This window comes from Mastomys coucha, unplaced genomic scaffold, assembly GCF_008632895.1.
Source record: "Mastomys coucha isolate ucsf_1 unplaced genomic scaffold, UCSF_Mcou_1 pScaffold22, whole genome shotgun sequence".
Taxonomy (NCBI): domain Eukaryota; kingdom Metazoa; phylum Chordata; class Mammalia; order Rodentia; family Muridae; genus Mastomys; species Mastomys coucha.
In genome coordinates, this window is record NW_022196905.1 from 2,648,278 (window position 1) to 2,673,839 (window position 25,562).

The 25,562-nt window shown below is 38.1% G+C and overlaps 1 protein-coding gene and 1 non-coding gene across 2 annotated transcripts in view; both read right to left on the minus strand.

Moving 5' to 3' along the window:
* Positions 1-25,562, minus strand: part of Efemp1 (EGF containing fibulin extracellular matrix protein 1) — a 69,114-nt gene that overhangs the window by 20,367 nt on the left and 23,185 nt on the right. The window lies entirely within an intron of this gene.
* LOC116071868 lies at positions 18,706-18,831 on the minus strand. The gene has a single exon (XR_004111215.1). It is a non-coding gene; the product is annotated as a U6atac minor spliceosomal RNA (small nuclear RNA).

A 25,562-nucleotide genomic window follows, 5' to 3' on the forward strand; every position in this document is an offset into this window, starting at 1 on the left:
TTGATAACTTACCACGACATGGAGTCACTTTATTGTGTTTTATGGGCAAGGGTAACCTGCGGTTTGAGTGCTCGGTAGTACTACTTCATCTCTTTGGCTTTGTGTTGCTTTAGTTTAAGAAATGATTCCCAATTACTTTTGAAAAGGCACTGTAGACTATCAGTAAACAAACAGAAAGGAGGAAGGGGGTCAAGCTCTGGCATCAGTAAACTTTTTCAGTAAGAGGAGTTGACTGGGTGAGGGCATTAAGGATTTGGAGAATTGGTTTTATTTTCAAAATTATCCTAGAAGATAGGAAAGTCACAACAAGACCTAGGGACATTGTGTTCCATCTCTGCTTTATTTAGTAGTGGCTACTTGTAATTATAGTCTCAGTAAGCCATTAAAGTTGATGATTGGAATCTACCTAGAGGAAAGTAATACAGCTTTATGTAGACATTTCTTAAAATTCTAAAATAAATTGGCATCAACTAGATATACACTTTGCTATGTGGAAAGATATTATTGAAGAAGTTGGATTTCTAAAGCTCTGACTTACTCCAAGGAGCCTCATGAACCAGATGGTCCTATGATCAGCAGTTAACAGGTGAGAAGGGAGCCTGGCACTTAGACATAGAATAAGCTTGCTGGTATTACTAAAAACTGAGTGTTGCTACCAACACTGAGGTTCAGTTGCATCCAAGGTTTCCCTTTGTTCCTTGTAATTTAGTTTGTTTGAGACTTCTTTCCTAGGAGTTGTGGATAGCAAAGGGTGTGCTGTTGTCATGTATGTTTAATTTTGTCTCAGGATTAGAGAGGATTGTTAATTGTGTCATACCTGGGTCCTTCCCTGTGTTTCTTTTACTTAGAGTTAGATTTCTAGCTCTCTGTGTTTTCTATTTCTCTTCCCAGTTTTTAGTCAGTTATCAACAATTTTTGTCAAAGATTTCCTGGTTCCCCTTTGCTTCGTTTATAGAGCTGAGATCAGATTTATCTGGGCAAGAGTCCCAGTTCCAGTTAGCTTTTCACCCTTCTGGAAATCTCAGTAAGAATTTACCCAAGCTAAGCAGTTCTAGTGGAGAAAAGAGATATTTACTAACAGAGGAGAACTGTCATCATCATGGCCAGAGTAGATTTATAGTTCTAGATTCTTATCAATTCTGGCAAAACATAGGTAACAATTTGGTGTGCCTTAAATGATAAACAAAAAATCATCAAAATCAGCTTTTTGTCTTTTTGGTAGTTCAGTCTTTGTTTTAGAGGTATTCACCTCTAAAGTGAATCAAGTGTTCTGTAGAATTTGGTGATATGTTTCCCATGTGGAAAAGAACATGCCAGATGTACTGGGGCTGATTCTTCAATAGTGAGGGTGGATTTTCATTGAAGATGGACCCTTGCTCATTAACATTCCCATTGAATGAGAGATTTCATGTACAAGCTGATTAGATGGGGTTCATTATGTCGTTAATAAAGGTGGAAGAAAACCAACTGGTTCTCTTGAATGTTGAATCTGTTTTATCTGTACTACTCACAGAGCAAATGTACTCATTAAGTCACTGGCTGAGATGGAAGAGTAGCAAGAAGACAAAGGCTCAAGCGCTCATCCACTAGTGCTCTTTGTGTACTGGAAAAGTGAGGCTGACCATACCTAGAGCATTAAAGTAACATTTTCTACAGATAAATATTGCAGTATTGAGGTATTTTCAGGCATCTGTGTGAATGTATCCTACTCACATGAGCTCTTTTTTTTTCTCAAACATAATTATTCACCAAATATGTTTAGGGAAAGATGCCCTGGAATAGGGGATTCTGTGCCTATTGATCCAACTGTAACCTTGGGGAGCATAATGATTTTGAAATAAGCAATGCTACCAGTCTTTGGGTAGCTCAGTACTAGGAATGAATACCTTTTTGTGTGATAATTCATTTGTTCTATACAAGTTGGTTATCTGTTTTAAAACTGATGTTCTTGGGAGTGATTATGATCCTACCTATGATGGGATGTATTTATATCCAGTTGTGTTTTGCTGGTGTCTCCAATTGGGCATTTTTTGGCCCCCAAGTCAAACTCTGGAGAGTGATAAGCTGAATAGAGATCAACTCCACTTCCTGAGCCTACTGAATCTGCCATGAGCAATGTGACTTGAATTTTGGTCTCCTTCCTGGAGGTCTTACAGCTGTATTACTCAGTACCCCCAACCAAAAGCCCACACATTTTCCACTTGTTCCTTTGGGCAAACCATCATTTGGAGTCATACAAGCTGCTGGCTATGGCAATGCCAATAACAAGCATGGCCTTGTGACCTCTTAATTACATGAAACCATTGTATTATTGTTGTTCATTCAACATTAAGTAGATTTTGTTCCTGCTAATCACACTACCAAATGGTAAATGTAACTTGGCATTATCTCTCCAACTCATTAAAGGCCTAATGGCTTTTTTAAAGTACTCATTTGTAACTCTTGCTTTCAGAGCATGATACCTTATTGATTAAATTTTCCTACCCACTTCATTATATATGATATTTACACACAATATTCCTTATATATTTTTCTGACTTCCAAATGTAACAAAGTGTTAAGGGAAAAGGGTTAGGGGTGCTATACTCAAAATTATTGCAACTACTTCTCTATATTTCTGCTTTAGATTCAGAATTCTTCAGAATAAAGAGCAGCAGAGGCTAGATATGTGGGTAAATTGAAGTGAATAGTGGTTGTAGAAAAAATTAATTACTTTTTCAGAGCTGGAGAGATGGCTCAGTGGCTAAGAGTACTGTCTGCTCTTCCAGAGATCCTGAGATCGATTCCCAGGAACCACATGGTACTCACAGCCATCTGTAATGGGATCTTCTGGCATACAGGCATAGGTGCAGATAGAGCACTTATGTATAAAATAAAAAATAAATAAAATCTTTAAAAATAATCAGTTGTTCAGAGGCATAAGATATTTAAAATTAAAATATAAAGGAATATATGTGATTTATAAAATATTTAAAATAAGTGGATGGAGAGTATGGGGTGGTGGCTCAGGGGAGAAATCTCTTGCTAGGAAGGTTTGAAGACCAGAATTTGAATCCCTGGAAATGATATAAAAGCCAGATGTAGTAGTCATTTCTGTCCTCTCAGTGGGACTGTGGTGAGCTGGGGTGCAGAGACAAGAGAAATCCCCAAAACTCAAGAGCCAGCTAATCTGACTTTTACAGTGGTAAGCAACACAAAACCCTCAAAACAAAATGGAAGCCAAAGACTGAGCCCTGCGCTCTTCCATGGTTGGGAGGCAGGGGCTCCTGCATTTTCAGATGTGAAAATTCACACATATGAAAACCAACACATATGAACACAAGTACATACAAACACACATACCATATATGTTTAAATATTTTAAAATGTATGTGGGTTGGCAGTAGGATAGGTGCAGCTTAAATATTTTTTCTATATTTTAAGATACATTTACTGTTCAGAAAAGGTTAAAACTTCAAATTTACTTTGGATTTTGATAAGTCAGGATGCATATTTAAACAATCTCTAGAGGGATCATAAAGGCATAGTAATAATATGAAACTAGAAGTTTGATTGATGGAAAACAAAATCATAAAAAATACTTTGTTAGATGGGCAGTGGTGGCACATGCCTTTAATCTCAGCACTTAGGAGGCAGAAGCAGGTGGATTTCTGAGTTCAAGGTCAGCCTGGCCCTACAGAGTGAGTTCCAGGACAGCCAGGGCTATACAGAGAAACCCTGTCTCAAAAATAAATAAATAAATAAACTAAAAAAAACCCAAAAAACAAAAAATAAAAAAACAAAACAAAACCCACCACCACCAACAAAAACAAGAAACAAACAAACAAAAAAAAAAAAAAAAAAAAAAAAAAAAAAGAAAATACTTTTTCAAAAAGGAAAAAAAAGAAGTTGGTATGTGCAAGGGCTAGAGAGAGCAGATAGTAGGATGGTTGTTAGGGTTTGCACATATTATTTATAACTACAGTGAGTAGAAGTGGATGACATGCTATCTCTAAAGACAACAAAAACTGAGCAGATGGAAGGTTCAGTAATAAAAGGCTTGCTTTGAATGCTGAGGAGATGAGTTCAGTTTCTGGAACCATGTAGAGGTAGAAGAACCGAGCTTACAGTATTTACGTCATGTTGCTCATAGTAGACACATACAATAATAGTAGTAGTAATAATAATAATAATAATAATAATGATAAAATAATTTTTAAAATGGTCACTTAATTAAAGAACAGTATACTGAGTATACTGTTCAATTAATACAATTTAACTGTAAGTATATGGAAAAAGAGCCAAAATGTACTATATTTAACAAGAAAAATGTTTAGCTTTGTAATTTTAATATTAGATAAAATTGACCTTAGAGGGAAACTCATTAAGGAATAAATTGGGAATACTACTAGCAAAAGTTATAAAGAAATATGAAAACTCTGTTTTAAATGCATTTATTCATAAATAAAGTAAAAGACAAGGGTAAAAAAATAACAAAACACAATCATGGCAACATTTTAATGCATTTCTCCCAGAAAATGAAAGAATCAACCAAAATTATTCAGAAATGAAGAGAAAATAAAAATAAGATGACTAAAAATTTTTCAAAAGTGAACACCATTGTATGGAATATGAAGCCTTCTTATATACTTTGAGAACATTAAAAGAAAATAGTCATAGATGAGTCTAAATAAATTTCTACGACTTTTGATATAGAGCTTATGTTTCCCAGTGGGAATAGCTGTGGTGAGAATTGATTGCACACTCTGTTCTCAAACTACCACAGAGAGGAAGCTGAAACAAAAGGACAAAGACCACAGCAGCAAAACTAGAACAGCTCTCGTTCTGAAAAAGAAGGGGCCATTTCTAACACTTTCACAGCTTAGAGAAGGCAGTAAGCATGAGAGTGGAGACTACTGCAAGCTGAATGCCTTCCAAAGCCGTGAGAACCAGCAGTCTACATCACACCAGCTCCCCATTGCTCTTCAGTTTGTTTTTTTTTCTGTGCTCAACCCATAAGAGTTACAATTGGTTCAGAGTAGACTTTAGCATTTGAAAGGCCATTTAGAGGAAAGAGGAAACCATTTGAACCATACCATTTCCAAAAGGCTGAGCTAGAAGTAGTTAGAAGAAATTCAAGGAAGCTAGAGTTTAGTTTAGCATTCAAGAAAAGGTGTTACACTTATTAGATGCCTTGATGCATATGGAAGTAATGAGTTTCCCATCTCTGGGAGTATGCATATAGTATACTCTGGATCTAGGCAAGTGGCAAGAATCTGTCTCATTGTCTATGCTTGAAAACATCAATAAGATGCTACATACAAATATAGCAACTTTTTAATCTTGGTGGGTCTCTATGTATTGGAGAATTAACTTTTCCTTTAAGCTTAACAAAAAATATGAAAAAAATGAACACTATATTTATCCCAATAGTAATGTATAAGGATTCAACAAGATTAAGCATCACATATTGTCTCATTATATGGTGTGCACATATATGTGCATTTGTATAGTTGAGAAGTTAACTTTTGTCATTTATCCTGTGACATCTGACAAAATTAATAAAACATACCAAGGAACATTCTTGTCTCAAGGGTCTATTTATTTCCTCCCCTGAGCAGAAAAGCAGCTTGTGGACTTATTGCTCTCTGTCCAGAACTAAGGCTTTCTCAGGAAGGAGGACTATTCTTTATGATGTCCAGGCATGAGATTACTTAGTGATCAAAATATTAAATGTGAGCAATTGCCAGCTTGTATTTCACAAAGAACTATTCAACTATTACTATTTTCCCCTAGTTAGCATTCTATAGAATTACATTTAATTTTCCAATAAATTGTATTGACATAGACTGTGGGATCCCTCCCCTCATTTGCATCAAAATGCTCTGACTTTCTGAAAGTTTGAGCAACTCATAAGTATCAATTGTAAGAGTGTAAAGGTCATGTGGGACAAGAGAAAATCCTGTTCAATAAAGCTGCTGGCCCCGCGGGAATTCTGAGTCTAAAGATTTCTGCAAACCAACAAATAAAATGACCTTTGAACTTTTAAATAAGCCTGAGGCCTTTCATCTGCTATCTCCTCGTTGGGAGTAGTAAGTTTTCCAGTGTGTACTATTTTCTGAGCTATCTTTCAAATCTGAAATAATGGTTTCTTTGATGAGTTCTTGGGTTCTGTTTCTCAGCTCTAATCTCATCTCCCTTCTCCAAAGTCCAATGTTGGCTCCAGGAGAAATCCTTGTCCTTACTTCATTGGGCTCAGGGTCTCAGCTCTCTTTTTCCTCTTCTTTCCTTCATTTCTCACTGAACTTCTCCCTCTTCTCTCTAATGGGTTGGATTAAAAGGGTGTCTGAACATGGATCCCTCTTTCTGGGGAAGAGGGAAGGGTTGTTAAATAGTGAGCTCTTGATGTTTAAATACATTACTGTCTACCTGAGCAGTTACTTATTTTCCAGGACTTTAGAGTAGCTGAATGCATGTTCAACAATGTTAACTGGAGAAAATCTCCTGAGGAGACATGCACTATGCGAGATTTCTCAGTTGGTAAAGTACAAAGACAGATGGAACCATGCCAGCCATGTGGTAGATGTGTTAAAGGTAGATGCTAAATAACCCAGTCTTCAAGGGAATTCCTTGGCATGAGTAAACACAGATGAAAAGGAGCCTGTGTGTTTTTGGCTCTCTTACTTTAATGGTTGCTGTATGTGGTACATATATGGAGTATATCGTATTACACAAATATGGAAGAAAATGGAAAATTTGAGCAATTCATATTGCTAATTTAAAAATTACCTTAGGATTATTTCCCCCTAGGAATGTCATATTTTATTTATGGAAACTGTTAAATGAAAGTTGTTGACTTCAGGCACACATGTGGTTAATGTAAATGATGGTGAGGCTGCCAGAAAGGTATATGGAAGTCCCCTGTCAGTGACTGTCAGTCATTGATCTCTTTATTGTTTGAAGTAGAGTAGTCAAGCTGTTCTCTCAGTGCTAGTATTTTAAGTCCTAAATTCTCTTATTTGAGATGGCATTTTATCACAGTTGCTTAGAACAAAAATGCTTAAGTATAACTCATACTGTGAATAAAGTTCAAAGGAGCAACTGTCTAAAGTTGTAGGACTGCAGAATAATATTTAAAAAAATGTAGTTCATTGTCAGAAATATGATTGAGATAGAAGAGTGAGTAATATGGTTTCCTTTTCTTTTTGTGTATGTGTGGTATGCATGTGTGCTGTATGTATATACACATGTCCATATAGGTGTGTACACTGATGTGTGTTTAGGTGTGCTCACCTATGCATGTCCCTATAGAGGCTGAAGGTCAACGTTATATGTCCTCTGTCTTTCTCATTTTTTGAGATATGGTCTCTCACTGAACCTGGAGTTCCCCAGTTCAGCTAGATTGGCTGGCCAAGAAACCCATGGGATCTATTTGTCCTTGTATAGAGTGCTGGGGTACAGACACGTGCTACTTTTGGATGTAATCTGAATGCTTGGGATCCAAACTCATGCAGCAAGTACTCATCGCATCATGTCATCTCCCCAGACCAAGATCATGAGGTTTACAACCACACAGGTCTCCAATCTAAACAGAATTACAGTCTTATTTTCTGTCCTAGGAAATGTATTTGACTTTTCCATGTCTCATTGCCACATCTATCAAGTAGAGGTAATAATTTCATAATCTTATTTTAATAATTAATTGAAATAATAGTTAAAAATAGTACTCTCTAAATTGCTTACTATAAAAAGGCTAAAAGTCGACAGTCGAAGTATACAGATTGAAGGGAATGAGAAAACTGCAAAATCATGATTTTTAACAATTTTCACATTAATGTACACATAATTAAAGACCCTATTTTCATTTTATTGCTTATTCATGTTTGAATATGGCCTATCGTAGCTGAAGCCTGATCAGGAGGACCATCAATCATTCCATGACCTTCCCTTCTTTTGATATATTCCAGATGAATGGGTACAAGAACGCCTAAAGTTAGACTTTTTCTCATATTTATTTTTCATTGAGGAAATTGGAAACCTTCAAACAAAAAGATATTTGGCAAAATAAAGGTTTTGAGATAGGAAAGGAGGATCAATCATAGCTCTAGCACCCCTTTATGACAATGAGGTATTAGTGTTTATAAAGAGCTGCTTAGCAGAGAGCACCAAGCTGAGCTCCAGTTAGTACTGAAATATAAATCCAGGCCAGTACTATCGTATGTATAAGTTATAGCTATTAGGAAGATATAAAAATAGAGATCTGAGTGGTAACTTTTATATTATATTAAGGACATTATAGTCACTGTCATCCAAGACAGTAACAAAATTATAACTCAGAATTAGAGAAGAAATAGAAAATACATTTCAATAACACTAAAACAAATACATATAAAGTCAGGGCAATCTTTTTGCATTTTTCCTCCTAAGGAAAATGTTCAGAGTTAAACTGAAATGAATGAGTTAGGTCCACAGGCTATCAGAATCTCCAATGAGGAGGTTCAAAACAACTATAATATACAGCATTTAGGCCGGCACACAGGGTGGTTTGCTTGACAGCTTCTTTCAGGTTCTGAGATGTTTACAGGTAACAGACAAAGATTATGGCATACTAAGAAGTCGAAGAAATACTTTCTGGGAAAGTTAACTTTCATTTACTTTCGGACACCAAATGTTGTGTGGAGATTCGTTCGCATTCATGTATCTTGTTTTGTCCCTGTATTAAAGGTGCAGGAAAGAGGATTGATGGTGATACCCTCTGTCATCTTGGACCAGCCCTGAATTTCTTAAATTTAATATTTAATTCTTTTGGATTATTTTTGAGATCACTGCTCTAATTGGAAGGCTCTGCCTGCTGCTTCTTTAGTGAGGGCCATAGGCCCTGGCACCTCTTCCTGGACTGTTGCCAGCTGTTGCCTTTCTCTTGCCCAGACTCCCCTGCCTCTTCACCTTCCTAGTGAGGCTAAGGCTGCCAGGCTTTCTGGGATCCCCAGGCCTGGCTTGGGCTATATATTTAAAAGTAGATAGTTCTGCACAATTGTTTCAAACCTTCACTGAGACATTATAGGTGGTTCCATATGTAAAATGGTCCTTGTTTGGCTTCTGCTCAGCAGTGCATCTTTATACAACCCTCCATACCACCTGTGGTATAGCCATGTATAACACACTCTTGCCACTTGTCTATCTCTGTCAATGGGACTTCATTCAGCCCTCTACCTCGCCAGCATAAAGTCCACTTCAGGCTCAGCTCATGTCAACCTTCTTTATGCTTCTTTTCCCAGATTCCTTTGACCAATATGGCATCCCCATTGTTCAACTGGCTTTTGGACGGGTGGAACCTTAGCCTTCCTTGTTATGATAGAGCAGCAGCAATCATGAACTGCTCTGGTGAAGCTCTTGCTGACTTTTCTCCACCTCGTTTTTAATTAAAGCCACAGTAAGGATGGAGAGGCACTTGGCTCATGGCACCTTTCTGGTTTAAGCCTCTACACCAGTTTTATTTTGACCAATAAACTCTGGCAATGTCCACGAACTTCAGCTTTATAACCCAAGGTACCTATAGGTGGCCTATGTGATTGTATAGCCTCCACATGTTGAAACTAGCAATTGAGTTCTCCACTGAATTTTAAATATACTCATCCTAATATTTTTGTAATATATACAAATGAAGATAAATGCTAAATGTTTTCATTGTACTTTACAGTTAACTTATCTCTGTGATAAATGGTTCCATTTTGCATAGTTAAATAATGTTGTGACCAAGTAAAGTGGTTATATGGACTTTCTTCCTGGCCCCTGCAAAATCTTCGTTTCAGTTTTGTTTTCAAATCAGTCAGTTTCAGTCAGTTTTACTGCAAGCTCTAAAGCAGAGCTGCCTTCAAGTAGTAAAATCTTCTTCAGGAACTACAGCCGGGGTCTGTGTGGGGGAAAAAACTAGCAGTGGTGGGAATGACTCATTGATTATCAAGGGGATCCATAAAGCTGGCTTTACTTCTACAGGTGTCCCTGAGCCCTTGTCTCTCCTGCATTGTTTGATGGAAAGTTAGTCTGACAGACCGACCTGTGCTGTTTGGGGAGTGAAATCTGTGCTGAATTCTCTATATAGCATGACTATAAATAGAAAATAAGACCATTTCTAAGTATTTAGAATAAATTATAGACCCTCATTAGTAAATTATAATTCAGAAATTAGTTAACACTATGTTGGTGCACTTAGTCTTCTGTGAACTAAGAGGATTCAGGACATTTCTCAGTTTATACTGAGGAAACTCATGTCATGTTTGCGTACCTTCAGGATTAAACTCAAACCATTAACTTGACATGTGGGGCACTTCCTGCTTTGACTGCTGTCTAGTCACACCTTCTATACTGAAGTCACACCAAACAACTTACAGTCTTAGCAAATGCTTCCTGCTAGGCCTGGGACACTTTTTCTTTCTCTTCCCTCATTCCCCCAAGTCTCTGAAATCAGATTCCTACAACTTTCTAAGATCAAGTCCCAGTTATCACTTTCCCCGGAAGTTCCTAGAATGAGACTTAAGTTAAATGGCACAATAGATTACTGTCTGCTCCCATATGAGATCTCTTTGTGGGCAGGCCCCATAAGCTCTTATCTTTGTTTTCTCAGTACCTACTATGCTTTGTACATGCTCAATTCAGGCTAGGTGGATAATGTTGCATTTTAAAGACATGTTTAGAGATCTAGCAAAGGAGTACCTTGTCTGTGGTTGGCGACATTTCCCCAGCTGTGACAAAGCAAGGTTAAATCCTTCTCCCTTATCTCATTCTCAATATGAAATATAAAAGCAACCAAGACAACTGGCATCAGCTCAGCAGATCCCATCCTCAGAGGGAAAGCACAAGCATGACCTGGGCTTACACAGGCCAGGCAGCAGACTTACCCAGCTGCTGCCACCTTTGCAATAAGGTTGTGTACTAGTTATCAGAGAACAAGGGCTAACAATTTATTAAAATGAAATCTAAATTCAGCTAGAGTTTCTTTGGAATATTCCACAAACCATATATTCTTATGAACTCAAATTTATGTTTTATTAGCTCAGCCCTGCCTCTACTCCTAAACTATGCTTCTTTTTTCCTGTGAAATTTGAAATTTATTATTGTTAAAAAAGACAATGTTTGACTGAATGATGTACTTCCTGTAGACATTAAGGGATCCTATTGCTTTCCTATTTCCTTACGAATATTATTCTTATCTGAAGAATGGTAGGGAATGGTGAGGAGATGAGGAGATGGGTAATTTCTTTTTGTCATAACTTAGTACAATAACAAAGGCCTTACATTTGAGTTCTCCTGATTTCAGTGCATTTCGAAGAGGTCAGCTTTAATGTTAAAATAATATAGTATGGCTGTGAATAGCCTATGTTTAGTCAGAGTCTTTAACTGTAGACTAGCTCTGTAGTCCTCTACTCAGACTTTACAGCTAATGAACACTTCATAGTTTAATGATTTGAGCATGAGGCAAAACATTTGGTTGTCTAAAAGATCATTTGAGAGTTAGTTAGCTGTTAATTATTTTATGAAGCTTAGAAACAGAAATCATACTATCTTATGAATACATAACCTCATAATACATATGAATAAATAGTTTGTTAAGGCAATAAACTGTTCACCTTCCTTGTAGTTACCTTGTTTGTGATCACTGGATCAAGAGAGGCACTAAGATACAAAATAGCAAATGGCGCTTAGAAATAGTTTCAAGCTAGTTATTATTATACTGAAAATAGTCCATCTGTAACATACCACCTTCTCACATTGTTACCCTATATATAGTACTTGAATGCCATGCAATTCTTTCTGGAGAAAGTCACTTGCCCATCAATCAGATTGATGCCTTTTATATCCCACAGTGAAAATTAGGACATTTTAAACAGGTTTAACCATTTATGTGGGCTTTTCTTCTTCACTATATAGTTATCTGGAGGTAGTATTTTCATTATGTCACCCCTTGATTAAATTTTTTCTTAAACCTAAATGGCTTAACCAACATTCAGGATCCTACTAGTCTTGTTTTCTGCTGTGCTCACAAAGGTTGCATTCTCTCCTACCCAAAACAGTGGCGCCAGATCTATGTGGCAGCTGGAGAGTTCTCTCAGCAAAGTCAAGGTCATGATTTAATCAAGGTCATGACACCCACCATTGTCTAAAAACTCCAAACAGGTCACTGGATTGCAGTAGCTAGTGCCCTCTGGGTTGTAGCAGCCAGTACCCTCTGGGCTGCAGCAGCCAGTGCCCTCTGGGCTGCAGCAGCCAGTGCCCTCTGGGCTGCTCTGCTGCTGCCATTTGGTATTGCCTACCTGGGAAGGAGGCTCTCAAGGCTTATTGACTCATTGAGCTGAATCATTTGGAATATTTAATGTTTAAAACTTTGGCAGGGTGGTGGTGGCGCATGCCATTAATCCCGGCACCTGGGAGGCAGAGGCAGGCGGATCTCTGAGTTTCAGGCCAGCCTGGTCTACAGAGTAGATAGATGATGATTACTTTCCCAGTTAGATTGGAAAGTCTTCAAGGAGGTATGATACTAAGTTAATACTGTTTGAACACATGTTCACTAAAGGTTTCAGGGTATGAGTCTATTAATACAAAGCTATACACTGAATAAATGGAGGCAAGAATAGTACTGACTTAGGGGTGCATATCGGAAATATATTTTAAAATTTCACACCAATTTATCCTATAGCAGAGAAAGATAAAGTTCTTAATAACCAGGGTCCTGTAGTATTACACCAATTTCTAATGATTTACTGTCATAGCTATAGATTAATGAATCTCTCAACCTTCATTAGAGAAGCTTCTATTTGTAGTGGGTGGTGGCTAACAAAATGACACGACTGAATAAGACTAGAATGCTTAGCTCTAAACAGAACAAATACAGCACACTCCCAGCCTCCCAAGTCTCTGAGGTCATTGCAGAAGATGGAGTGAAAAGAATAAGAACCATAGACAGTAGATGGCTATGAGGAAACATTGTCCTTCGGACACAGAGGGGCAGTCTCACATATGAACTCAGCAGCAAGACAGCATGCATCATCCCTGCACAAACACAAGCCAGACCAGTCCCAGCATGCAGAGGGTGGTGGGCACTAAGTCTTACCCCCTAGCAGAGGAGTTGTTGGCAATAGCTGCTTGGAGAGGGAGTCTCTAAGAATGTAGGGTCCTGGTAAGTCAACCATACTTAGTGCAAAGCCACAAACTTAGAACTACGTAGGCAGTACAAATTGTGTCAATGTGTTTTTAAAAAGTATACAAAACTAGGTGTGTAGGGAAGGGAGAATGGATATTGGAAGGGTGGGGATGCTTAACATGACTAAAACATATTGCACATTCTGAAAAAAATAATAAAATATTTAAAAAAATCAAGGCCTTGATCCTTGATATTATCCTTTAATGTCTACAATGAAACAAACAAACAAGACAAAAAGAAAAGGAGTGATCTAGCCAAGAAAGGCCTGGAAGCAGGCTCTTTGGGGTTATAATTCCAGTTAAGCCTGTATGTGGGGGTGGGGGGTGATTTAAGAGCAGCATGAGGTTATAGAGATACCATGGAGACACCATACCTGTCCCCCTTTTTTACCCTAGGAGAGACTGAGATCTCATTCTCTAAGGGGTGGACTCTCCTGCAATAACCTTTCAATGATGGAATGCACTGTGAGATGGGGACAAATCTACACAAACCACAAATCTACACAAATCTACACAAACCAAATCTACACACAAAGTGTGTGTGTGAGTTCTGGGGTGGGGGAGGGGAGTCATTGATATGTTTTACAATTTTTTTTTCTTCTAAAACTTGAAAAGATCAACTCTGATTTCAGTTTAGTTTTCTTTTCTTTCTTTTTCTTGTCCAAAAGAAACCTACATGGCCACTTCTTCAAATTTGTTCCAGATGGATTTGTCCATAGAATGATTGATTATCCACTCAGTTGTGAGCTACATGGTTAAGCTCCGAAACCTACAACAAACTGGTTGAGAGCTGTGTTTCATGGTAAGTGGCAGAAAAGATAATCCTTAACCTGTCATTTTAGAGTTAGTGATGAAGAAAGAATACAGGGAGGCTGCTTATGTCAAGAGGATGTATTACCAAACGGACAGCAGAATGTAGGGAAACCTTAGGAGCATAAACTCCTGCCTCCTTAGGGTTCATGGTAAAGGGAACCAGATCCTCACTGAGAGCTAAGCCAGTACTCCCTACCTGCTCCATGGACCAGATTAGCTTCCCTGAGATGCTGCAGGCCCAAGGCCAGAGGCCTGCCTTTACCTGGCTGTGAGGCCCCAATAACCCTTTCAGCAGGCCCATAGGTGCTTTATTATTGACATCAGAGATGTTGAGACAACTCTGGAGCATAATCTGTGCTACAGTAAGCTTAGGAGCAACCCAGTGCTTTATCAGAATTGGATTACATGCTTTAAAAAGGAATTTTAAAATATTTGATCTATTTTTACCTTTTTAAAGGGAAAATCAACTTCCTTTTGGAATTTTGTTATTGTTAATATAGCTGAATTAACTTTTTTTTTTCTTTTACTCTGGTTAATGCATAAGCTGGCTCCAGACTATTCTGCTGGGAGAGACAGTGTGGCCAGTGTCCCAACCTTCATACCAGCAACTGCCTTTGTAGGTCTTCTACACATTGTTCAATTCCTTGATTTCTACTTACATCACATATCATTCCTCTCTCTCTTCCTTAGAATATGATTCAGCTTTACCCATGATCTCTTGTTAATAAATAAGCCACCATCTGTCTCTCATCAACAACACACTTATTTCTCAGGACCTCAAGAAATTTCATGTAGATTTATGTTGCTTCTAAATTTTTAATTTATACATCTATTGCAAACTTAGTTTATGTTCAGGGGATAGGGAATGTCTCCTAGCAAACCTTTACTGCAAAAGAACACATGTGAATGCACTTCAACATAAAGATGATGATTCTATGTGCTAGGTGTTGAATAAACAACTGGTGAGAGGAACATTGTGACTAAAACAGAACAGAAATTTCAAAGGGAGAGAACAATTATCTATGATTCTCAAAGAAATGCACAACTAACACAGTCTTTTTTTTTTTTTTTTTTTTTTTTTTTTTTTTTTTTTTTTTTTTTTTTTTTTTTTTTTTTTTTTTTTGGTTTTTCAAGACAGGGTTTCTCTGTGTAGCTCTGGCTGTCCTGGAACTCACTCTGTAGACCAGGCTGGCCTGGAACTCAGAAATCCGCCTGCCTCTGCCTCCCAAGTGCTGAGATTAAAGGTGTGCGCCACCATCACCCGGCGTAACACAGTCTTAAAACAAAGTTTCCATAACATAAAAATAGTATATATTTTACTTATTTTATGTATCAGGCACCAAGTACATGCTTCGTCCTATAAAACTAAAGGGAATTGTATTTTCTCACTAAATTATTATTTCATGAGTATTGTTTATGTTTATGCATACAGTGGAGTGAAAGCTTTAAAATCCAAAGAGATACAATTGTTTAGGTAATATTTGGAGGAATAGATAGTATTTGAGAAGTTAAAGTCAGGGAAGGAGAAAGCAATAACTCATGCAAAAGGAACAGACAGAAACAAACAGGTTCTTCTATTGGACAGGACCCCACCTCTACTACCTGCTCCTGGGCTGGGAGTTTGAATGGACATCCTGTCTCTTAGTGTCTGAGAAGCACCATGCATTTTGCTTTTAATTTTTATTTGTTTTATGAAGCCACTTAAAATTCTAGATTTAGCCAGTGTCAGTAGTGGAGTTGTACAGAGTTGTGGAAACCTCTGACCTGGCTCTCAGTGATGCCAGTTTCTAGCATTCTTCCCCCTGAGTGTAGTTGGATCCACTGACTTATCATGAAGGACCAGACTGGCTACCATTTCATTATGTTACAAAGGACTGTGATTTTAGCTTAGTCACTATTCTGCCCTGTTCTCTTTTTTATGTCCTATAATGAATGAAGCTGCATATTAAGGGATGCTCCCTCGAGAAATGTTATGGAGCAAGGAATCTTAATGGAAGAACTCATGAGGGGCAGAAGCAGGAAGTGAGTCCTGCTAACAATCTCAAACTAAGGGAGGAAGTGGATCTTTCCTTAGTCAAGCCTAGAGATGACTGGTGCCTTGTGAAAACCCAAAACTAGGCAAGGTGCTAAGAGACTGTGTGATAATAAATGTTTCTTGTTGAAGCTCCTAAGTTTGGGGGAAATTTTACAGATTGCAATGGATAACTCAAATGTAGCCTTCCTTGTGGTTTATGTGTGATCAATCACACATGGAGCTAGGCAAGATATGCTGTTTTGATAGTGAACCTGGTTTGAGGGCAAAGCAGGGGGAAAGACCCAAGTGTAAGGAATTTGTAGACTTTAAGTGAATGTTCTTTACTGGAAAGCATTCTTATCCTCAACAAAGGTGGGAAACCTCAAGTCGAAATCAAGTAAACAACAGAAGGCTAGCCATGCTTAATGCTGATACTTCTATATTATAAAGACATTTGTGTTTACACATGCAAGAAGGTATTTAATGTGCATCAAAATTCAAACAATTCTTTTCCAAGCTAGTATTGAAATGGTGTCCTGGGCTGTGCCATGAACCGCAATAATTACTCATGCTGGGGCCTGGGGACAAGTGAGCAGTGATCCAGCTTTAACGCTTCAGTGATTTGGTCCAGACACCTAGTAGACAATCAGTTCTAGGTGTGAACTGTTTTGTCAATAAACCTTCAGGTCATTAGAAATGTCTAATGTTCTCTTTCTGAGTCATTAATACTTTTGTAATCACAGGATGCACCTGCATTCTTCTCAGGGCAGATTTTAACTTGCCTACTTGCACTGGTATGTTTTTTTTCCCCCTCCCTATAAAAATCCTGAGGCGAAGACGAACTCCCATCAATAGAAACAGTTTAAAGTATCATTCAAAAGCCAGAGCTTTGCCTTGTACCACCTAGAAGAAGCCTCTGTGTCTCTCGTCTCTGTACTGTTTGCAACAACTGGATGTGGCAATCCACTTTAGGAGCTAGAAAGCTAACGCTCCAGAGATGTGAACTGGATTACTAGGTCATCAGATCTCTTAGGGGAGGGCCGGAATGGAAATCTTTGTGTCTTGCTTAGCTTCATGGGGTTTCTAGCACTCTTTGCTGCCAGAGGCTACTTTTTGGAATCCTCCTGAGCAAGCCAGCATGAAAGCTTTCTGCCAGAGAGGAAAATTCTCTTCATTAGTAAGCAATGGGAATATCTGTGTAGCAAGTTGTAGTTGTTACATGCTAACTTCTGCTGGAGAAACAGAACATCTAAACAAAGAAGAAAAACCACCACATGCAGATCTGCTACTACAGAAAACTGAACAGGAAGAATAAGTGGCCATTATCAGCTTTCTGGTGGGAAGTTCATGGGCAGCTATGGGAAATGTGTTCTTCACACATAATCAAGATGGGGATGTTTTGTCAGAGGTGTGTAATGTCAGGTGTTGGCCTGGATTTTGGGCCAGAATTTTTATTTTAATAGGGTCCTTAGTTAATTTGTAAATTCATTAAAGTTTGAGAGTCTCTGGCCTGGCATGTATAGCATATATGAATTTTAAAAAGTATATTAACCTGGATTTTGAATGTAATTGTTTGTATATACAATTTTAAGTAGCATTTAATAAAAATTTCACAACTGACTTACTGAAGTATCTGAGTCATACAGTAGAGAGAAACCCAAGAAGTCTCATGACTGGCTTTGTCTTCTCATCCAAATACTATGTGGCAATTGGTTTATCCAAGTCATATTCTAGACAACTACTCTTTCATAGGGGTGATAGTTGCAGTTAAGAAGTGTGATGGTTAATTTCATATGTCATTTTGACTGGGTCAGGGGTTCCCCAGATAACTGGTGAAATATTATTTCTAGTGTATTTTCTTGAGGGTGTTTCCAAAAGAGAGAGTCTTGGAGTTGGTAGACCAAATTAAGCAGGTGGCTGTTCCCAGTTATAAAATAGTGGACTGATTGTCCAAATAAGGCAAAAGGACAGATGATGGGCAAATTACCTCTGTCCGCCCCCCCCCTTGACCAGAAATATCATCTTGCTCTTAGGCATCAGAGCTCTTGGACCTCAGACTTTTGACCTCTGTGACTTATCGTAGCAGATCCCACCTTCTCAGGGCTTTAGACTCAACAAATTCACTGACACTCATGATTCTTTAGTCATGAGACAACCCCTATGCTAAAGATATGCCTCTCTCTGCTCTGCCAGCTCTGCTCTTCTGGACAGTCCCAACTCAGTCTCTAACACACAGAGAAGGAAAGCCATTGCTTCTAAGGAAAAGTTACATTTTCTTCCTGCTGAATACAATAGCTTTGACACAACAGAGTATGCCATCTACTGGGATAAGTTTTTTTTTTTTTTTCATTTGATTTCCTGGTGTTATCAAGAGGGAAACTCAAGACGTGCTAAGGAGGAGCCATTGCTTAGTTTTACCTGTTTTTACAACTTTTATCTGATTTTTGTTTTAGCTTTGTAATATATATACATTTGTAAGCAATGTATGTATGTGTGTGTATGTGTATACTAATTTATGCACACCTTTTTCTTGAGATCTCCCTTTTTCTTTTTCTTTTTTTTTTTTCTCGAGACAGGGTTTCTCTGAGTAGCCCTGGCTGTCCTGGAACTCACTTTGTAGACCAGGCTGGCCTCGAACTCAGGAATCCACCTGTCTCTGCCTCCCAAGTGCTGGGATTAAAGGCGTGCGCCACCACTTCCCGGCAAAACAGTGGTTAGATGCCACGAAGTAGGTGGCAATGCCTTAACCGTATGTGTGTTGTTAGGCCCAAGGGCCTCTTCCATCCTTGTCAAGGGGAGTGCTAACCTTCTCTCCTTTCATACAACACTGAGATCTCCCTTTTTCCATTACTCACTATAAACTGTACCTGGACATTATGAATCGGACAGAAGAGACTATAGTTTGCTAAGAACAATACATAACTGAAGTGATTTTGTACTCAATTCACAGAATTTTTGGTAGTCTGTTTGTCTGCTTATCTCTGATTTTATATACAACCAGATTTTCCAATAATTCTTCCAAGCCATCTCTTAGAATTCTACTGCAGTTCTAATACAGTACCATCCTGGGGGTCTTTTTGAGGAATTAGCCACCTGTGATAGGCTGGGCAATTAGAAATGACTGCCTTGCAATACTTATGCAACTCTTCTGTATGTTTTTTAAAAAGGCAATGAGAATGTTTTAAAAGGTTTTTTTTTAGTTGATTTATAGTTGATTTCTACTTTACAAAGGTTTTTCTATTTAGCTCCCATTTTTTGAATAAGCTGTTTACTAAATAACCTTTCTTGTTTGTTTTTGTTGTTGGTTTGTTTTTCAGGACTGTCAGTAGTATCTTAAATTGCACCACAATTAAATTCTCATTTTTCATTTAGCTTACTGGGGGTGTAGGTGAAGGTGGATGGGGGCTGGGGGATTATACAACTGAAGTTCAAACCAAAGCTGCATCTTCAGCAGCATCTGTGGGAGGACTCTTTCTCAGGCTTCGTCCCTGGATTAGGGCTATTATGATACAAAAGTTCATGAACTATTTTAACAAAAGAGCCCACAGTTTATGTACTGTGAAGTTAAATTCATCATGAATGACTGGAATTTTCTGCCTTGCTTGTTGAGTGGAGCTTCCTTCAGAGCTCCCTTCTGAGTGTATCTGAAGAATATAAGGATTTGGAGATTTAATACTACTCCCAGTCAAGATACTATTTTCTAATCTACTTTATAGTTTCTCAAACTTTTTTTTTCTTTGCTAAAAGTTTTTCTAAGTAATAAAAGATTTTAATGCTTCAGAAATGTGTTGTGATGACAAAGTCAGGGGTTCTGTCCTATCAACCTCATTTCTGTTTTGTTGACCCTGTCTAGATAAACAGTTTAAATAAATTATTTGTTGAACAAATAGTGCAGTAGCTCTCCAAGGTGCTGTGTTCTCTCATGAGAGGCATTGACAGGGATCATGAGGGCTGGGACTGCAGCCTGTCTCTGATTAATCTAATCTCAGTGCATTGCTACTGCAGATATCAAGTCCATGTTCTGTGCATGCATGCATACAGATGTGCTGGAGTGGGTGTCTGCATGATGCGCATGTGTAAGCACAAATTCCTGGAATATACTGGCTCCAAGCAAAAAAGGCGATATTTGTCCAAAATAGGGAAGTTTCTTAGCCATCTTTCAACAACTTCTGGAATATTCTATTATTACAAAGTTCTCCAGAATAAATAGAAAAAGAATAGAAACTATTTTTATGCAGCAGTATTTCTTTAAGTCTCAAAGTATGAAAAATGGTGACATTTGATTGCATCAGTAAGAGTTCTTCCTGAATCCAGGTTGCAAAGACTTGGTCTCCAGAGAGATCACTGAATAGGATTCCTGGAGATATTTTTCATCTTTGGTTGTATTTCATGGCTTTCCTCCATGGAACAGGATTAAATCATTGCACACACAGCTACAAAGAGTGAAAACTTACTTCACTAGAGCCCTTGGAGTCTTTTAGACTTAACTATATGTACAAAGGCAGGTCCAACTTGTGTCATGATTCTTCCGTAGGCTGGGTATGTGTGAAGCTTTTTTTCTCCTTTTTTCTATGGCAGCCTATAGTCCCACTCCTTACTTCACCTTTGCTTTGACAGTCGTGCAACTATAAGCCAGGTCTCAACTCCCAAGATAAAACTTCTGCAGGTCCTGAGACCCTGACATTTTCCTTGCCTCCCCAGCCATTAAGTCCTCGCTCCTCTGCCTCTAGATCAGAAGTGAACTTCTTAACTCATCTACACTTGCCTGGGTGATTTCCTGGATTCTAAGAGCAGAGGACAACCTTTGGCCTGCAGTCCATGGAAATATCCAACACAAGACAAATTGTTGTTACTTCTTCTTCCTTTCTCTTATTTCACTACTCCTCACCCTTCACCCTTCATGCTTCACCCTTCGCCCCTACCCTTCATGCTTCACCCTTCACCCCTACCCTTCATGCTTCACCCTTCACCCCTACCCTTCGTGCTTCACCCTTCACCCCTACCCTTCATGCTTCACCCTTCACCCCTACCCTTCATGCTTCACCCTTCACCCTTCATGCTTCACCCTTCAGCCTTCATCATTCATCAGGACTTTTGAGTTTCTTCAGAATAACAGAGAATTTATGAATATCTGAGAGCTTTACAGAAAGGCTACAGAATCTCATATGTGGAGCCTGAAGATATCCAAAGTTAGAAAATAAAGAATATGGTTATTAGAGGCTAGGGATGGGGAAGGGGCAGAGTGAGAAAATGCTAGGATAAAGGTAGCTTCAGCTAGACTGGGTGAAGGGTTTTTATGACCTCTTCCACATGTAGATAACTACAGTTAGTAAATATTGTATATTTCAAACATATAAGAATGAAAAAGATTTTAGCTATTCACACCATGAAAATGTCTGTGAAGTAATGGATACATTACTTAGCTTGATTTGATTATTCCATAATGAACACACCTATTAAAAATCATACTGTGTTCTCAAAATATATAGATTTATTACTTGCCAATTAAAATATAAAACACAGGGGATGGAGAGATGGCTCAGCAGTTTAGATGAACACTTTCTGCTCTCCCAAAGGACAAGGGTTCCGTTCCCAGTACCACATTGTGGTTCACAACCATCTTTAATTCCAGTCCCAGAGTATCCAGTCCACACATGTACATGCACACAGAACACTTGTACACATTAAATGAATGAGTAAAATAATGATATGAAAGCACATCTGGGGATATGCATCAGTAGTAGCACACCTGTCTAACTTATGCAAGGGCCTGGGCTTCATCTCCAGTTCTACATAGTTTTTAAATTAAAAATTAGATAATGGTGCAGAGAAATGTAAAGGTACTTGCCTCCAAGCCTGACAACCCAAGTTCAATCCCTAAGACCCACATGGTAGGAGGAGAGAACCAACTCCTGAAAGCTGCCTTTGGCCTTCATATATGTGCTATGGCATACACATGTACCCAACATTAAGTAATAAGATATTAAATAAAAATTCTGGCCTTATGATTATTTTATTTCAAATACCATGAATATTAAAATTTCATCAACCTAAGTTTTCATTATGATCAGATTTCTGAGGAAGGATTTATCTAACACAGAGCTGAAGTCACTCTATATAAAAGGCTTGTGAGAAAATAATTTCAGTATTTCCAAATTTTTTTCCTATAGGATTAAAGTCAACGTATTTAGTTATCAGTGTTTATTAAAACATAATAATTTAGGATTGCAAAGAATAAGTTTTATGGATTCATTTTTTTTCCAGTAAAAAGTTTAAATAGGATAGAGTATCCAAGATATCCTTCGTTAAAGATGGAATGGTCTCTAAATATTTACTTTGGGTCACTCTGAAAGTTTGTAGCACTTCTGGTTGGGATATGTGCCTAACACACATAATAGTCAGTAGATCAACCTCAAGGATAATTGAGGTCTTAGATTAAAAACTGCTACATTATGTAATCAGACAAAGAATTTTAGTGTTCTTCTGATATTAAGTAAAATGGCCCAGGAAGGTGTTTATCAGTGTTCAGCAAGTTATTAGAAGTTTGTTGGGGGGAGTTACTGGGAGGGAGCCAGTCATGGGTGTGTGCTGTATAACCGTGGCTTTTTCTGATCTGGCTTTTGTCCCTCATTACAGTGTCTCTATTCCTATCAGAAGCTACTTCTTATGAGGCGTTTCTGAGGCAAAAGAACCTAGTCACAGAGCCCTTCACTATTCTACTTAGTTATAGGGTGGTCACTTCCTCTGAGTTTTGGATTTTAATTTCCAACTTCTCCCAACTTCTCCCCAATATTCTCTATCAAATGCTCTATCCCAAGAAGGAACTGTGTCTTAGACCATACTTTTTGGGGCATATTTTCTTTTTTGGTATGGTATGTGTTTTAGCCCATTGTGAGCCTGCCTCTGTCACATACTCGTTTTATTTGACTTTTAACAGTTTATCAGGTGCTCGTGATGTTCCATGCATTGCTTGTCTAAACTGTTGCCTGTTTTATTGTTATTTACCAAATCATGGGTCAGTTATGCTGAGTTCTCTAAGTATTAAACTATGGTCTTTCCTTTTCTCGTTGGCTCTATCGGAATTGTTTTCATCTCCTTTGACTTTATCAAATGACAACAGAGGTGCTTCTCAGGCTTGATTGAGTTTGTTAAATGCTAGCTGAATAGTTTTGCATCATAATTGAGCAATCTCATTAAAATACTGCCTACTTAGCACACTAACATGGATGTACAACTATTTGAAGAGTAGCTAATGTTTTAGAATTTAAATGAGATCTCTCTCTCCTCTCTCTCTCTCTCTCTCTCTCTCTCTCCCTCTCTCTCATTTATTTAGCACCCAATTTTGGAATGTTGATCTGCTGTCTTTTTATCCTTTTAATCTACAATCAGATGAAATAAGAACTCCCAGCTGTGGCAAACTTCTTGGTGCTTAGTCTTCCATTCTTGTATTTCTTCACTTTGCTTTCCCTAAATGTTTACATATCAATTAGGGCTGAGCTGCAAACCTGCAATTGTTTTAACTTCTTGTAATGATAGTGTTTTCCTCTGCCAAGGTTTGCATGCAGTTTTCTTGATCAGTTTTGGTTTTGGGTGTACAATTTGCAGTTACCTCCTGGAAAAAACAGTGTGCTAATGGATTTCAGATGTGGCATGAATAACTTATTTGTACATTCCTGCAAAATCAAACACATTTGGAATGAATTTTGTTTACTCTTTGGTTTCAAAGAATCAAATCATGCCAGTAACTCAACAAGTGCAAAGGCAATCCTTAAAAGGGGACTTAGTGATTTTAGAGGATATAGGTTGGGGTTTTCTGTTGGACAAAGAAATCATAAGCCAGCACCTTTGCACATTCCTGAAGTTACCCAGGCTTGGAACTCTAAGCTAATCTGCTGTTTTGTTCTGCGGAGAGGGGGAAATTCATTCCACAGATTAAGTGTTAACTAGTCCTAACAGGAATCTCCTCCTGTGATGGGAAGCAAATCTTTGATCAAGTTTATACTGAAAAGAAGACACGAATGTACTTTTCAAATATCTGATGACTCACAGAGTATGAACAGAGTGGGGTGGTGCTCTGCATCTATGCTCCTGGGGAGATTCCCCATTGATTTGGTAACCGACAGATGCTTTTGGGTCAAAGCCGGAATCTTACGTGGTTCAGTGTGAACTGAACCTCCAAACCACCATGCTTCCTTCATATAACTCTGTGTCATGAGCTTAAGGGGGATCCATACAGAAGATATGGGTCTCTCTGAGAGCCAGTCATCACAGAGCACAGCTACAGTTTCATTTGGGCAGTGTGGAGATTTTATCTTTGAAGGTCTTAGGGAGAGATGAAAGGCTCTCTTGTTTACTCCCTTTCTTTGAGATTGTGCATTATCACATCCTTGGTTTAAAGATACAATCCCAGCAGGGGCATATGGCTGTGTGATCATGTGCTAGTGACATCAGTGGGAGAAGGGAAATACAGTATTATCAGACCTACACAGCATGTGTGATTTATGCTTCCTCTTTACTACTACCCATATTCCATGACTATCCTGATGTCTTCTGATTTATATGGCTCATGCAGCTTCCTAAAGCTAAGACTAAGCTAAGGCATCTGTTTTCAGATTTGAACAGGTATTAAAAACACAGGATTCCTACAGCATAGGTTTGGGACCTACTTCCAGAGTTTTCTGATCCTATAGGTGTGGGACCCAGAAATTTGCATTTCTAAGAGATGTTCAAATGTGCTTGGTACTTCTGGTCATAGTTTTGAAAGCACTGGTATAAGGAGTTCGGTAACAGTTTTCTCAGGCAGGAGGACAATCGTATTGATCCCTTCTATCCTTTTATTCTAGTTGTTATTATGAAGGAAATTTAAGGATATTTCTTTACTTGAACCAGCTACATACATATATTCTTTAAAATATACATTAAAATGACCTTACAGTGACTAAAAACTCAATGTCCACAGTATTTTGAAAAGTAAATAATAAAATATATTATTTTTAGGAGGAAATCAACCACCTCTAATGCAGTACATCCATTATTTAAAAATTAGTCACATTTTTCCCTATACATTCCAATCCTACCTAGAAAGATGGCTTTGGAGAAATTTCAGATACTCAAAGGTAACCAACAATGAAAAAGTATAAGCAGGCTTACATGCCCATCTTTCTTTCTGCTTGAACTGTTATTAGGTTAATATAATTTACACAATTATAGTCTTTCTTTCTCAAAATATGTGTTTTGTTATATCAAAGCTCTTTATTGGTGTGTGCACCCATATACAACAAAAGCTACGCATATCCTCACAAAACTAACTCAAGCATCCAGGGGCCTTAATGGCATCAGTCAGATCAACAAAGGATAGTATTCAAAAGCTGATTGTGAAGAGCAATGCAGGTGGTGTGCTGAGATATGAGATCACACCCACTTAAAAATGAGAGAAATAAAAGGAATATTTCTCTAGCATCTAAGAAACTGAACATATTAGTTCAAGGTTTTTAAAGAAGTACATGCTAAATTATTTCCTTTTCAGAAGCAGTAATTTAGCTGTGAATGTGCCAGGTAT